The sequence below is a fragment of the Podarcis vaucheri genome (genome assembly GCF_965113315.1).
Source record: "Podarcis vaucheri genome assembly, chromosome: 1".
NCBI classification, from domain to species: Eukaryota; Metazoa; Chordata; class Lepidosauria; order Squamata; family Lacertidae; genus Podarcis; species Podarcis vaucheri.
In genome coordinates this window covers 37530632-37545134 of record NC_138759.1, presented here as the reverse complement: position 1 = coordinate 37545134, position 14503 = coordinate 37530632, and the positions used below count along the sequence as shown (strand labels likewise).

General features: G+C 42.7%; 1 long non-coding RNA gene across 3 annotated transcripts in view; it reads right to left on the bottom strand.

Annotated features, from left to right (window-relative positions):
* The window catches only part of LOC309542654, a 38986-nt gene that overhangs the window by 7295 nt on the left and 17188 nt on the right, over positions 1-14503 (bottom strand). For all 3 annotated transcript variants that reach the window (XR_014224339.1, XR_014224340.1, XR_014224341.1), the window contains exon 3: positions 202-312. This is a non-coding gene — a long non-coding RNA (uncharacterized lncRNA). The remainder of the gene's footprint in view (positions 1-201; positions 313-14503) is intronic.

Genomic DNA, 14503 nt, shown 5'->3' with positions numbered 1-14503 from the left:
TCACTGTCTAAAAATATAGATGTTTTTGCAGCTAACTCCATCAACACTCGCCTGCTGTTAGTCCCCCAGGGTATTCAGAGGCATGCAGACTCTGATCCTAGAGCTAGCAGCACTACTAGAAGCAGCAATTAATAGTCTTATCCTCCTTGAATTTGTCTAATGCCCCCTTTTAAAGCCATCTAAGTTGGCTTTACACTTCACCTTGTGGTAGTAAGTAGCCATACTTCATCCTGTGGTGGTGATTTCCATTGTCTGCTTTTTGGGAGGAAGCCCTTCTTTTTCTCTATCCTGAGAATAGCTTTGACAGATGACCTTAGGTGAGAGAGAGAGAGAGAGAGAGAGAGAGAGAGGGAAATTATCTATGTACTTTATCTTCACCATGCTGTCTAGAATTCCCCCGTTCCATTACTTGTCGTCCCCCCCCAAAAAAAAAACCCCCTAACATTCCATAAACATTTTAAGCTTTCCTCACAGAGGAAATTTCACAGGAGGTATTTTGACCCCTTTGGTTTTGGCCTTGTTCTGCACACCCTTTTTCCTTCTGTGAAAACTACCGGTATTTTTTATTCTCCTAAAACTGGGTACTCCTGTTTTGTGAGGAAAGAAAGCAACCATCAAATTCTGAGTTAGGTAACATTTTTAGGGAGCCCGTTTTAGAGAATATATTATAAAGATAAGCCTACTCTTTCCCTTTGGAAAGCCCCAATATCCCTAAACAGCCACTTCACACACACCCCACCCAATTTAGCTATAGACCTGTTCTTGCTTCTCATAATGCTTTTTTTCAAGCCGTGATTGAGGAAATGTAGATAGGACTGGCATTAATGTTGTATACTGAACTCGTCTACTTGTATATAAAAAACACTTTGATTTTTTAAAAAAACATTTTAAAATATATGTAGAAATTGCCATCAGCTCACTGGCGCCATCTAGTGTCTCATTCGCATAATGCACTTAAAACACACTTAAAACCTTATATTTGCAGCTGTATAGCTGAGTCTATTGTGGTTTGTTTCGCTCCCATGGGAAAATGTGTGCTGTGCAATAGCCAGGTGAAGACCACTTGAAACAGCCTCTGCATAATAATAAAATGGTGGTCATAAGAGTGACTTGTAATAGTGGCCAAGCCCATCTCACTGCTATAGCTTCCTGGATGCAGTGTGCCACTTTTAGAATAGCTGGGTGATAACACAGAGACTGTCCATGACTGGGGTAATCAATACATGCATACAAGATACACCCCACTGCACACTTCAGGTTCCATATTAAGGAGCCACAACGCAAATAAGGTTTCAGGCAGGTTCAGTATCACAACTGTAATATGTGAACCTACCTAAAACCAGAAGTATCAAATACTACCATATCCCACAATTATGATGCAATTTAAATACAATTTTTTAAAATGGAACTCTAAATCTGCATTAAGATTATTAATGAAGCTCAGGGCATTAACTATTGAGCAGAATATGGCCTCCCAAGCCATGGAGATTTTAGGCAACCGTTTCTCCTGTGTTAAAATTTTAAGAGTAGTTACCATAGCAACTGCTAGACACGGCATATGGTATGTCTGCTACCTCTGAGATAACAGAGCAATTTCTAAAGAATTTACTTTACAATATGGTGTGAACACTTGTACTTTTTACCATTTTTCCAGAGTGTTGTATAAGGTACTGTTGTTCCTTGACATACTCCTCATGCTGAATGCTCATTTTGTGGCTTTCTTTCATACTAAGCAAAACAGTTTCTTCCTTTTCTTTGTCTTTCTTAAACTTACTATAAATACAAAGTGATATATGAAAAGATTATGGGCCCAATCCACTGGAATCTTCTCTTGTGCCAAATCAGTAATATTCTTGCATAGCTTCCATGCATTTCAGTGGATAGATTGTGGTCTATGTTGTTGGGGGGGAGTTACTGAGCAAAATAGATATTTGTTTCAATGTAGGAGAAGAACTGAGCAGGACAAGCAAACAGTCTCTCTTGTATTGTGGATTTTGAGGGGGTATTGACTGAGACCTTTCATGAGCTACATGGGAGATAGTGGCTGGGATGTTTACTGCTATAAGGATTAAGTGCTCTTTTTGCAGGCTTTCCACCTATGTTCCTTTGAAACATAGCTAGAAAGGGGCAGGGAACAGTTGCTTTCAATATTCAAAGTTCAATTATAACATATTATATGTGTCGACTCAGCAACATGACAGCACAGCATACAGTGGTACCTCAAGTTACAGACACTTCAGGACGCTTCAGGTTACAGACTCCGCTAACCCAGAAATAGTACCTCCAGTTAAGAACTTTGCTTCAGTATGAGAACAGAAATCACGTGGCGGCAGCAGGAGGCCCCATTAGCTAAAGTGGTACCTCAGGTTAAGAACAGTTTCAGGTTAAGAACGGACCTCCAGAACAAATTAAGTCCTTAACCCGAGGTACCACTATATTTTCATTGCAAAGGTAGGGAAGACAAAAGGCATTTTATCTTGTGCATTTCTTTTTCAAGCCCCACCCACCCCACCCCCTTTTTTTAAAAAAAGACTATCACAACTTTCTATGATATGTTGCATCCAGTATGTTGATGCATCCTTTTCATTGTCCCAGATTTGCTGCTTCCCAGCTTCACTGAATGATCCTGTTGATGTCTGGGGAGATTTAGTCCTTATCTCGATCCACTTTCCCTGTATCCATCCCACCATCATATGCTTCTGTCATGCCCCTTGTTCTCCCCCTTCCCCAGGTAAAAAAGAAAAAGGAAATAGCCCCGATTTTTCCATAATAGGATGATTCATGACACTGATCATTTCAACTGATCATCTTCCTACACTCTCCAGTTCTATCTGTCAGAAACCCATGCAAAATTCTCAATGTGGAAACCCCACTGAGGAGCTAATTTATTTTTCATTTCTTTCATAGTAAAACCCAGCATTGCTGCACACCTAGACTTAATTTTGAAATAGCTAACTCTTCGGTTCCTATCTTTAATACATATATGGTATCTGAATCTAACAATGCACACCTGAATTGTGATGTTTTATATAAGTAAACCCAGCCTACTACAAAGGGAAGAGATATTTATTTATGTATGCCAATACCATGTCCTGTGTTTTGTTAGCCCAAAAATGGAAAACGAGCTAAGTCCCAACTAAACAAGATGGGCAACTTAAATTGATTGAATATGCGCAGCTTGCAATCTTAAAATATAGAAAAAGAACAAGAAGAACATATGTTTAAAAAAGATTTGAAAATATTTATTGAATATATGGAGGAAATTTGTGTTTATTTGAAAATGTGGGCCACATTAAGATAAATTCAACAGTGTAAATAAGTTTTGATGGATGTAATAATGGGGTACTGAATGGTTTAGTTTATATAAAATATGCAGGGATTTATGTTGTGCAAAATGAACTATGGAAAGAGAGGAGGGGAAGTCATTGATAATTTAAGGTTGTTTAAGTGGATATTCTAAAATGTAAAACAGAAATTGAATTTAAAAAATTACACTCAAAGCGAAGAGATACAGGTTTTCAAAAACACTGAGGCTACTGCCAAAAATGGCAATCCCATGTTGAATACCCTCTACTGGTCCATAATATGTAATACAACTTAAACGTTCCTTTGCGGTTTCCTTCACCGGTTCCACTGTCAGTTCTTGAGAGGCGGAAACATCGGGAACTCAGTGTGGTACAGACATAACAGGAGTGTTGGATTGGCTCCACCTCAGCAGCCACACCGCACTGAGTTTTTCATGCCTCACCCCGATATCTCACAGGAGCTAGCAGTCAGGTCATACTTTGGTAATATGGCCCTGAGCAAGGACAAAATTTTGCACCCCCTCAATATTTCTTACTTGCATGCCCTCCTCCCTCTCACCTTCTGTTTATCATCATCATCATTCATCATCATTATTATTTTGATCAGTGGCCTGTGGCTCAGCCCCCTGTGGGGGGATTGTAAAGGTAAAGGACCCCTGACCATTAGGTCCAGTCATGACCGACCCTGGGGTTGTGGCGCTCATCTCACTTTATTGGCCGAGGGAGCCGGCATTTGTCCTCAGACAGCTTCCAGGTCATGTGGCCAGCATGACTAAGCTGCTTCTGGCGAACCAGAGCAGCGCATGGAAACGCCGTTTACCTTCCCGCCAGAGCAGTACCTATTTATCTACTTGCACTTTGATGTGCTTTCGAACTGCTAGGTTGGCAAGAGCAGGGACCAAGCAACGGGAGCTCACCCCGTGGCGGGGATTTGAACTGCCGACCTTCTGATCAGCAAGTCCTAGGCTTTGTGGTTTAACCTACAGCACCACCCGTGTCCCTTTGGGGGGATTGTACTCGCCACCATAAATCCAGTTCTGCCGTAGTTATACTGAAGACTGTGAAGGCAGGTGAGCGATGACCTCCTGCCTGTGCTACACTGCCAACCGTTGATATAGGCTTTCAGAATAATGATGTCAAGACTCAAGACACAGGTTAAGCGGCATTGGACGTTCCAGAGATGAAGGAGAAACTCAATACAGGCCTTATTTTATGGCAGCCGACATATGTTTCCTATGTGGTACCGCTCTAAGTCAGTTTAAACTAAATCATTTGCCTAGGACCTGTGCCTCACAGCCTTCATGCAATGCATTAATTTAAAACCCTCTTCCAGTTTTGAATTGTGTTCATACTCTGCAGCTGACAGCACATGAGTAAAGGATGCACACGCAAAAAGTAGCAAAATGCAAGCCCAATTGCTGTAACTTGTCTTAAAATATGAGCTGAGCACGTCATGTTTGCTCTCAGTGTCAATGTTCCTTCCCAAGGGAATCCGAGGAAGCTTGAAGCCGATGATCTGCAGCCGGTATTTTTTATTTTTTTTTTAAGAAAAGAAAATAGGTAATCTGAAAGAATCGAGACTCTAATGACTTTGAACTATGACACATCTAAAAAACCAAAAGTCTTATCCAAACACTTCCATTTCCCCCGAATGCTTTTAACGCCTACATACATCATTTGGACAACTCTGAAGCGAGGCACTGAGCATTAGAATAAATGCAAATACAGCTACATTTACCGTAGAAACGCAAAGGCTGTGACAAGCTAAAAATGCAATAAAATGTGACGTTATGTCTATTCGCTTTTTTCAGCTCTGATTCCTCTAATACTGTGAGTCACCATACCTACCACAATCTTCATTCTTGGTGCACTGCAGAGCTATAAATTGTTTCCCATTTTTTATTATGAAAGCAGCCTAGACACTAAATTCTGCACCCAAATAATCACTTGATTGAAAGATGTAATTCTTAATAACAACAATAAATGTGGTGCTGGTCAGGGATCAAAAACCTACAGCCCTCCAGAAGTTGTTTTATTATTATTTAATAAATTTCTATTCTACCCTTCCTCCCAATAGAGCTCAGGTGTCAGGAAGCTGTCAGTGGCTCCCAGTTTGTTGCCCAGGATAATATAAAGACAAGGAAAAGTTTCTTACCGCCCTTTTTTATTTCAAACTTTACAGAGAGAAGCTCTAGAACCCAGCCTCTTGGATAATGGCATCCTGGGTGAATCTCCACCCCCTTCTCTCCCACTTTCTCATTCGTCATTCACCTTGTCTCTTCTACGGGTGCTGCTATGTGCCCTCTGTCTTTGAGCTTTTTGCTCTCCTACTTTTAAGACTTGCCAGGTTCTGGGAGAAGGTGGGTCTGGAATGCTTTCTAATGACAACCAGCCAGCTGCTGCTCTGGCTCTGCCTGCTCCTCCTCTTCCATTATTTCCCAACTTTTCCCCTCATCTGCCTCTGAGCTGTGACCTCCCGCAAACCACTGTCATCCTCTTCCTCCTCCCTGGAAGGGTCAGGATGGGGAGGCGGTCTCCACCATTCCTCCTCCTCTGCCCAGTTCTTGACACCAGGGCAGCAAACAACAATGTAGTAAAACAATCTGCTTAAAAACAACATAAAATAATATTTAAAAACATTTTAGGGAAGTTTTTAATGTTTGATGCTTTATCACTTTATTATTATGTTGTTGTTGTTGTTGTTGGGAGCTGCCCATATGGGCCGGGTATAAATAAATTAACAACAACAACAGAATAATAATAATAATAATAATAATAATAATAATAATAATAATGTGATTTGATGTTGTTGTTGTCATGGGCAGGTTAGTAGAACATAAAATGCAGCCAATGAACTTCCATTCAAGCTGATAGGATGACAGCAAAGCGAATATGTTTAAAGCTGCAGTCCTAAAAAACAAATTGGGAGTCAGTTCCTTTGAATAAAGCAGGGGTTTGCTTCTGAAGAAACATGCATAAGATTGCACTTTAAGGGAAGTTTGATAACAAGCTCTTTTTTTCTCCCCGCATAATGAAATCTGCAGTTCAAAGGGACATTGGAAGCTGCTTCACTCCAAGTCAGACCATTGAGCCAAGTAACACACTATTGTCTGGCAATGGGTTTCTGGGGTTCCAGACTAAGGTTTTCTGCATGGCAAGTAAGTGCTCTACCACTGATATGCAGCCCCTTAGTACACTTATAATCACCAGAGATTTTTGCTACACAGTTTGTCTTAACTGTTTGTAAGCTGCCTTGATTATATTCTAGAATATCCAGCTAGAAATTCCAGAATTGATTACCAAACAAATACATTTGAAGGATTCTTTTAATGATCACAACTGAATGCTGTGATGAGAGGACATGAGAGCTACAGAGTCCATTTGCAATTTGCCCTTTGCACATTAACACACAACACAATTCCACTTCTTCCCTGTGGTTGTATGTATCACCAAAAATTGGCAATAAAAAAATACCCTGGTCAAGTGGGTAATATTCATCATTCTGGTTTCCTGCAACCAGAAGAGCTACTTCACACATTGCCCAGAAGTGGCAACAGGGAATACAAAAATGACAAGCATGCATTTTATTTTGCCGTGCTTCTGGGGCTAGATCTATACTGATTGTAAAAGTGCTTTTTAAAAAAAGTTATGTAGCTCTCAATGCAATTCTACACTGACGATTTTACATTGCTCTACAGCGCCCTCTGGTGTCACACGTTTATAACGCATTTATAACATTTTAACTGATCGGTATAGATTAGTCCTGGGTCTCATATAATTCCTGTGTGCAGCTGTAGCCACCTAAAGGGCACACAAATCCAGCTGTGGAAAAGTGACTTCATCCCAGATCAGCAATGCATGTAAATGTTATTTCCACTGTGTAGTGTGATGGCACTATGGGTGCTTCAAGAAAAGCGTCTTCTGTGTGACTTGTGCATGCGAGTTTTTTTTGCAACGACCACACTAAGTTGTTGACATCCAAATACAAGTCCATAATTCTACCCCACCCCTTTTATTTGGATCAAGGATCAACTTTCCAGGAAAGATAGACAGATAGATGATAGATGGATAGATAGATAGATAGATAGATAGATAGATAGATAGATGATAGAAAGATCGATCGATCGATCGATAGATAGATAATACAGTGGTGCCTTGGGTTACATACGCTTCAGGTTACATACGCTTCAGGTTACAGACTCTGCTAACCCAGAAATAGTGCTTCAGGTTAAGAACTTTGCTTCAGGATAAGAACAGAAATCATGCTCCGGCAGTGTGGTGGCAGCAGGAGGCCCCATTAGCTAAAGTGCTGCTTCAGGTTAAGAACAGTTTCGGGTTAAGAACAGACCTCCAGAACAAATTAAGTACTTAACCCAAGGTACCACTGTAATTACTATTATTATTATTATTATTATTATTATTATTATTATTATTAATTTGTACCCCGCCCATCTGGCTGGGTTTCCCCGGCCACTCTGGGCGGCTTCCAACAAAGACCCAAAAATACACTAAAATGTCACACATTAAAAACTTCAGATGTCTTCTAAATGTCAGGTAGTTGTTTATCTCTTTGACATCTGATGGGAGGGCGTTCCACAGGGCGGGCACCACTACCGAGAAGGCCCTTAGCCTGGTTCCCTATAGCTTTGCTTCTCGCAATGAGGGAACCGCCAGAAGGCCCTCGGCGCCGGACCTCATGATAGATAGATGACAGATAGATAGGTTGCCGATGAGCATTTACAAATTAAATCCCAAATCTTAAATCTTAAAAGAACAGAAGCCCTTTTGCCTTTGAAATACAGTCACATTGGTTATACACTGTATAAGTATTCTGACTATAGAACAAAACCATAGTTTATAGGATATGTGGTGGTAGTTTTGTTAACTGTCAGCTAGTCTACAGATTATGCTACTTTATCAGAATGCTATCCACAACCACCTAGGAAAAAGCTCCACTGTACACACCCTGGGCCTTTCATCCGAGTAAACTCTCACACGACTGCACTACAAGAGAACGAAGAGAAACTTCTAAAACATTGTGTGTTTTCAAAGGTAGACTAGAACAGAATACTAATAACACCACATACTTGTATATGCATGAATTAATCTCATTTCTATCCCTTTCCGTATTCCTTTCTTCCCAAACCTGTAATATGTCACTACCCTTCGAACAGGTTAATCCCAGGAGGTCCCGTAACTGCAATTACTGCATTTAAATATTCCACATATCTGTCAAGATTCAAAAGTATTCTGTGGTGTCAGTTTAAATATAAATATCTATAATTCTAGTTAATCACCATCACTTTTAGTCAGTTTTGAAAACTCGTTTGATGTCTATTTTGTGCTTGTGGCCGCCTGCCGCTTAAGGTTGCAGCTCCTGCCGTTGATTTATTGGTTAAGAAGTTACCCAAAGCAATTCGGCAAAACAACAGTGTTCCTGTACAGACAGTCCAGAGCTTTTCACAGAAGTAAAACTTGTCAATGTAATTTGTCCGCCTAATCGTTGGAGAAATTGCTCTGCTTTTTAGATATATATAAAAAGCTGTAAGTGAGGCTGGAGTTGTTATACAAATACCGTATACCAGACTCTCCTTACAGAAACACAAGCTTTTCATTCAGCTTGCCTTTTTGCTTCTAAAGGGCCCCTTTATATTTACCAGCAACGCAGAGGCTGTCGATACCTCTCCGTCGCCTTTGCCTTTTGAAGCAAGTGCCGATTCTATACAGCTTGTAATGACATCTTGTAAATGGCCTGAACGGCCGTGCAACAGAAAACAAGCATTTGAGTGGTTTGTAGAAGCTGCAGCCACATCATTTTGACCAGAGACGTGTCACAAGGGCACCGTGTTTACCTTTAAACTTAGATGTGTTCATGTGTCTACATTTATTTATCCTACTTCAATAGCCCTTGCAGCGCAGATGAAAGTGCAATTATTTTTGCAACAATGAAAGATTCAGGGTGCCAGAACTAATATCCTTGTGCCCAGCAACCATAACTAGCACCAATGAAAAGCACTTCAAAGCTTTTAATCTCCATGACAACCTACATCACATTCTTCAATAAAATACCACTTTACACAAACATACTCTTTATGCACACCTACTATGTGTTCATAAATATCACTTGCATTGCACGCCGAACAACCTGTTCTTTAGTGCCCTTGACTTCTTTTTCCTCGCAAAATTAATCAATCAGTTGCACAGTTCAAATGGAGCTTAATTTTATGCTCTTATGTCTGTGGTTCACCTCAGAATAAATCAAAGAAACAGATAGCGAAATTCGACAGGCCTATAGGTTTCCAATGCAAGACAGGGGCAAATCAGGCCTAGGATGTGGGCTCAGCTAAGAAACCGGACAGCGATGTGACCTTCCCCTCTCATTCGAGTGACAAGGCAGCATAACTAGTAGCAAATTGTTATTTAACAGAACATCCAGCATATGGCGGCACAAATCCATTGAGATTAACTTTTGATTTAAGAATAATGAGACTCAATCTAATTTCTATCATTAAGTAGTAAAAGAACCTCCCTGTCTGTAAGTCTGCCTGCCATATCTAAATCAAGTTTTTTCCCTGGTTCTAGTTCTAGTCTCAATTCCCCCATCTCTCCTTCCACTGCTTTATTCCTGCCCTAAATTCAATTCCTACCCAGGTATTCTGGAAACCTACACAACCTATTCTGGAATTGCTGCAACAATTCCTTTTTCTACATACTGTACCCGTTAAAAGATACGGGGGCTCTCTCTTCTTTTGCATATGTTCAATTTATCACTTACCTTGGCTACTTTTTTAGTTTCTCATAGTTTATTAGGGGAACTGGGAATTTTAGTGAAACTACAATTACCATGAATCTTTAGTGGACGTTATGTGCTTTAAATGTGTGCTGAATGTGCCTTAAATGTATGGTGTGGTCAAAATCTCTTCAGCAAGGAAGATCCAGGAAATGCATCACATTCCTTCCAATTGCTCAGCAGTGATTAAGTGACTAAGTGAGCAGCTTTAGCAACAGCAGTGTCTCTGTATCTGCCTAATAAACCTTAGGATGGTGCCTCCACATTTTGCTTTCTAACTTTTGTTTGTGTGACTCTTTTTAAATGAAAGCTATGAGGCTGGGATGAACGAAGAGGGTGAATTATAAAAGTTGTACCCGAAAATGAACTTAATTCACTTTTAGTTTACCTAAACATTAGGAAGAACTTCCTGACAGTAAGAGCTGTTTGACAGTGGAATTTGCTGCCAAGGAGTGTGGTGGAGTCTCCTTCTTTGGAGGTCTTTAAGCAGAGGCTTGACAACCATATGTCAGGAGTGCTCTGATGGTGTTTCCTGCTTGGCAGGGGGTTGGACTCGATGGCCCTTGTGGTCTCTTCCAACTCTTTGATTCTAGGAATTACAGAAACCACTTTCAGAGATTTTTGAACTAGTTCAGTGAACTTTGTCTAGGAGAAGCAGTCTAAAAGTATAGACCATCACAAAAATCCTAGATCAGTGATGGTGACCTTTTAAAGACTGAGTGCCAAAACTGCAACCCAAAACCCACTTATTTATCGCAAAGTGCCAACATGGCAATTTAACTTGAATATCTCATTTTTTTCTGTGTGTTTCACGCAGTGGCGTAGCGTGGGATCTCAGCACCCGGGGCAAGGCAAGTAATTTGCGCCCCCTAACCCGGGGCAAGGCAAGTAATTTGCGCCCCCTAACCCGTGGATTTTAGCACTCGAGTCTCTTCCGCCCCCCCAGATGTTGCGCCAGGTGCAGCAGGCCCCCCTGCACCCCCCCACACTACGCCACTGCTCCCACCACAAGTCTTCAGGACAGCCATCCGAAGGCTGGCACGGGGAGAAGGTCTCTCCGCCCCACCGCCAGGCTTCGGAGCATCCTTCCGAAGGCTGGCGCGGGGAGAAGGTCTTTCCGCCCCACCGCCAGGCTTCGGAGCAGCCTTCCGAAGGCTGGCGGGAGGAGGTCTCTCCGCCCCACCGCCAGCCTTCGGAGGAGGTCCGAGGACAGTGGGGTTCCTGCTTCCTCGAGGAGGGCCAGCCAAACGCGCCCCCCCAAATGTTGCGCCCGGTGCGGCCGGCACCCCTGGCACCCTCCACGCTACGCCACTGGTTTCACGTTTCTTCTTTATGACTGCTGTTGTATTAATAATCCTTCATAAAATTTATTGCATTACATTCTTCATTAAATTATCTTTCCAATGATACATAATTTTATGGTATAACTCAGTGCTTTTTTTCTAAAAAAAAAATGTTTAGGGGGTACTCTCATTTTGACTCAAGAAAATCACCACCAGGGAAAAATAAATACAGTTCAAATCAGGAAAAGTAAATACAGTGAATTTCTTCTCCCATTAAATTCACAAAATTTTAAGGGGTATGCGTCCCCCTGCGTCCCCACAGAGAAAACACACTGGTATTACTCCAAAACAAAGTGATGTTATGAGCCATCAAAAGTTGGAAATACATTTTTCCCAGAAGGTTCCACAATTTTGGCCACTAGTTTACATTGGAGGGCTGTACTAAGAGCCACCCTCCCAATTTTTAATATGAGATAATAATGATTATCCGCGTGCGCACATACAAATAAATATAAATAAATAAACCCAGTCCAGATGGGCAAGGTATAAATAATTTGTTGTTGTTGTTGTTATTTGCCGTTTCTTAGGCTGCCATTTGATCACAGCCTCTGCGGAATTAATTTCTCTGTAGGCTTCCGCGGGAAAGTGCAACGAACATGTAAACCCAGCAGCCCCTTCTTAGGCTGCAGGCTTTATATGCTTAGTGACCTAGGAGTTAAGCCCTGCTAAACTCAAGGCGGCTTACTCTTGAGTAGGAAAAACAGACTGGCGGGAGGCCCTGGTGCATCAAAAGTCAATGTCTGCTCAGTCCCTCGCTCGCTCAGAAGGCCCTGGTGCCGCAGGCTTTGGATGGCGCGCGCAAGCTCTCCTCTCCTCCTCCTCCCCTGACCCCGGCACGGAAGCTACGGCCCTGCTGGGGCAATGGCGTGCATGCCCACAGAGAGGGCTCTGAGTGCCCTCTCTGGCACACGTGCCATAGGTTCACCACCACTGTCCTAGATCATAAAAGAGGGACCCTGTAAAAGAAGTCTAGAAATCTACCATCTGCAGTTCAAGCAGAGACTTGACTTTGCTCTGGATATAACTGGGACAGCCAGAAGGAGCAGAGCAGCAGTTCCAGCATGGGAGATTTGCTGAAGCATGAGTCTCTCCTAGCCATATATCAGGCCAAATCAAGCATCCCTCTATTATCTGCCAGGAGTTAGGAACATCAGGTGTAAACCTGAGTGAAACTGCATTCCTGCAATTTGCTCCCAGCCTATAATAAGAAAGAAACTCAAGGCCTACAGAGAGTCACTCAGAACCCCTCCAGACTGGCGTTTTGTTGTGGATGTAGTCTGCAACATTTTCTTAGGACCTGACACAATAACAGTGCATTAGTGGTGGATTTGTTCTGCTTTATTACAGTATATGTTCTGCAGTGTTTCCCTAGTGTTACCACATTCTTGCGGCAACAAAATAGTGCAGTCTGGAGTGTTCCCTTTTCAGGATTTGTGTGCTGGTCCCAGGGGGAGGTTACCGTGGGGCGAGGTCCAGGACCCGAGTCGAGGGTCGGCAGACAGTCCTCCACGAGTGAAGCAGGGTCCAAAGCGAGGAGCCGGGCAAGGACAGGAACTCTGGAGGAACAGGACAGGGTGCTGGCCGAAACAGCTCTTCAATGACGTTGCTCCCACAACCTGGGACCGGGCTGACTGGCCTTTATCTTCTCTGAGGCCAGGGGTGGCCCCGGCCCCCAGGTGACCCACCTCTCCTGGCCTTAAGGCGAGCACTCCTCCTGGGAGAAACCAGTTCCCTCCGCCTCTCTGCCCTGAGCCTCTGCAGCTCAGGAGAGGCTGGAGGGTTAATGGACCCAGAGGCGCACCTGTAGGCACTGTGTCTTCAATCACCTCCGGAGCCAGAGAGGATTCACCTGGTGCCTGCTCCTGAGGATCCGGCACAGATGCAGGCGCTTCAGATCCAAGGCCCTCCCCCAGTTCAGCCAGCCCTGGAGGCGGGGACTCCTGTGCAGGCTGGGATTCCTCCGGTTCAGCCTCTGAATCGGATTCCCAGGCCATCACAATTTGAACTATTCCATTTCGTTATCCTACTCCCCGCCCTACCCCACCCACAATCCATTTCACATACACACAAAACAGCCAATCAGCATTCTGCATCTACTGAGCATACTCTCTTCTTCTCACTGGTCTCCACCCCTTTTGTTTTGTCCCCCCCCCCCATAGGTTTCTACCCTTGTCAAATGCAGGGTCCCCCCAAGCCTTCTGATAACGGCCTCTTGTGAGTTGATAAGAGATTTCTCTACACAAGTCATGGCACAGTCACAGCCTGAATGTTAGAAACAGAGGAAATGGTGACAGCATCCATTTATGCTCAAGGTATGCAAAAGAAGGATCTTGACACATGTGACTGGTTCTAGCAGAATGGGAATGACCATTAAAGAACTCCTCTGCTGAAAACTATAAAACCTTTTGATAGGCAACATGCATACTTGCTTGCATGTCCGAATGCGCACACACAGTTCCTGATCCGTCAAGTAATCAAAGTCTGCTTCCATATTTGCATCTCTTCTGGATTGAAGCATCTAAATCATTTGCCTAAGTCTGATTTTTAGAACATTTTAAAAAATATATTTACAGGGAAGGATTGTACATAGCTCAGTGGTCAAGCATTTGCTTTATATGCAGAAGATGCTAGGTTCAGTCCTTAGCAGCTCTCGGTAACACTGGGAGAGACCCCATCTGAAACTTTCAGAAACTGCTCCTCTACAGTGTAGGCAATAATGAGCTGAATGGACCATTGATCTGATTCAGTATAAGGCAGCTTCCTATGTTCCTGTCTTAAAACTTTTTAAAAGCCAGCATAATGTACAGATACATTCAACACATTGCATTGACCTTCTAGCCTAATTTTAATTACCATTCTGCACTGTAATTTAGAAAACAGTAATAATGACATGAAAACCACGGTTGGGGGGGGGGACTCCTAACAAATGAGGGGGTGTGAAAGACAGAACTTCAAACTCCCACATTCTGCAACAGAGGCACCCTATTCACTGAGTACAAAACCTCCAGCAACCTCTTCAGCAACTGCCTCTCAAACACTAGCAAGAACTCATGGGATAGAATTCT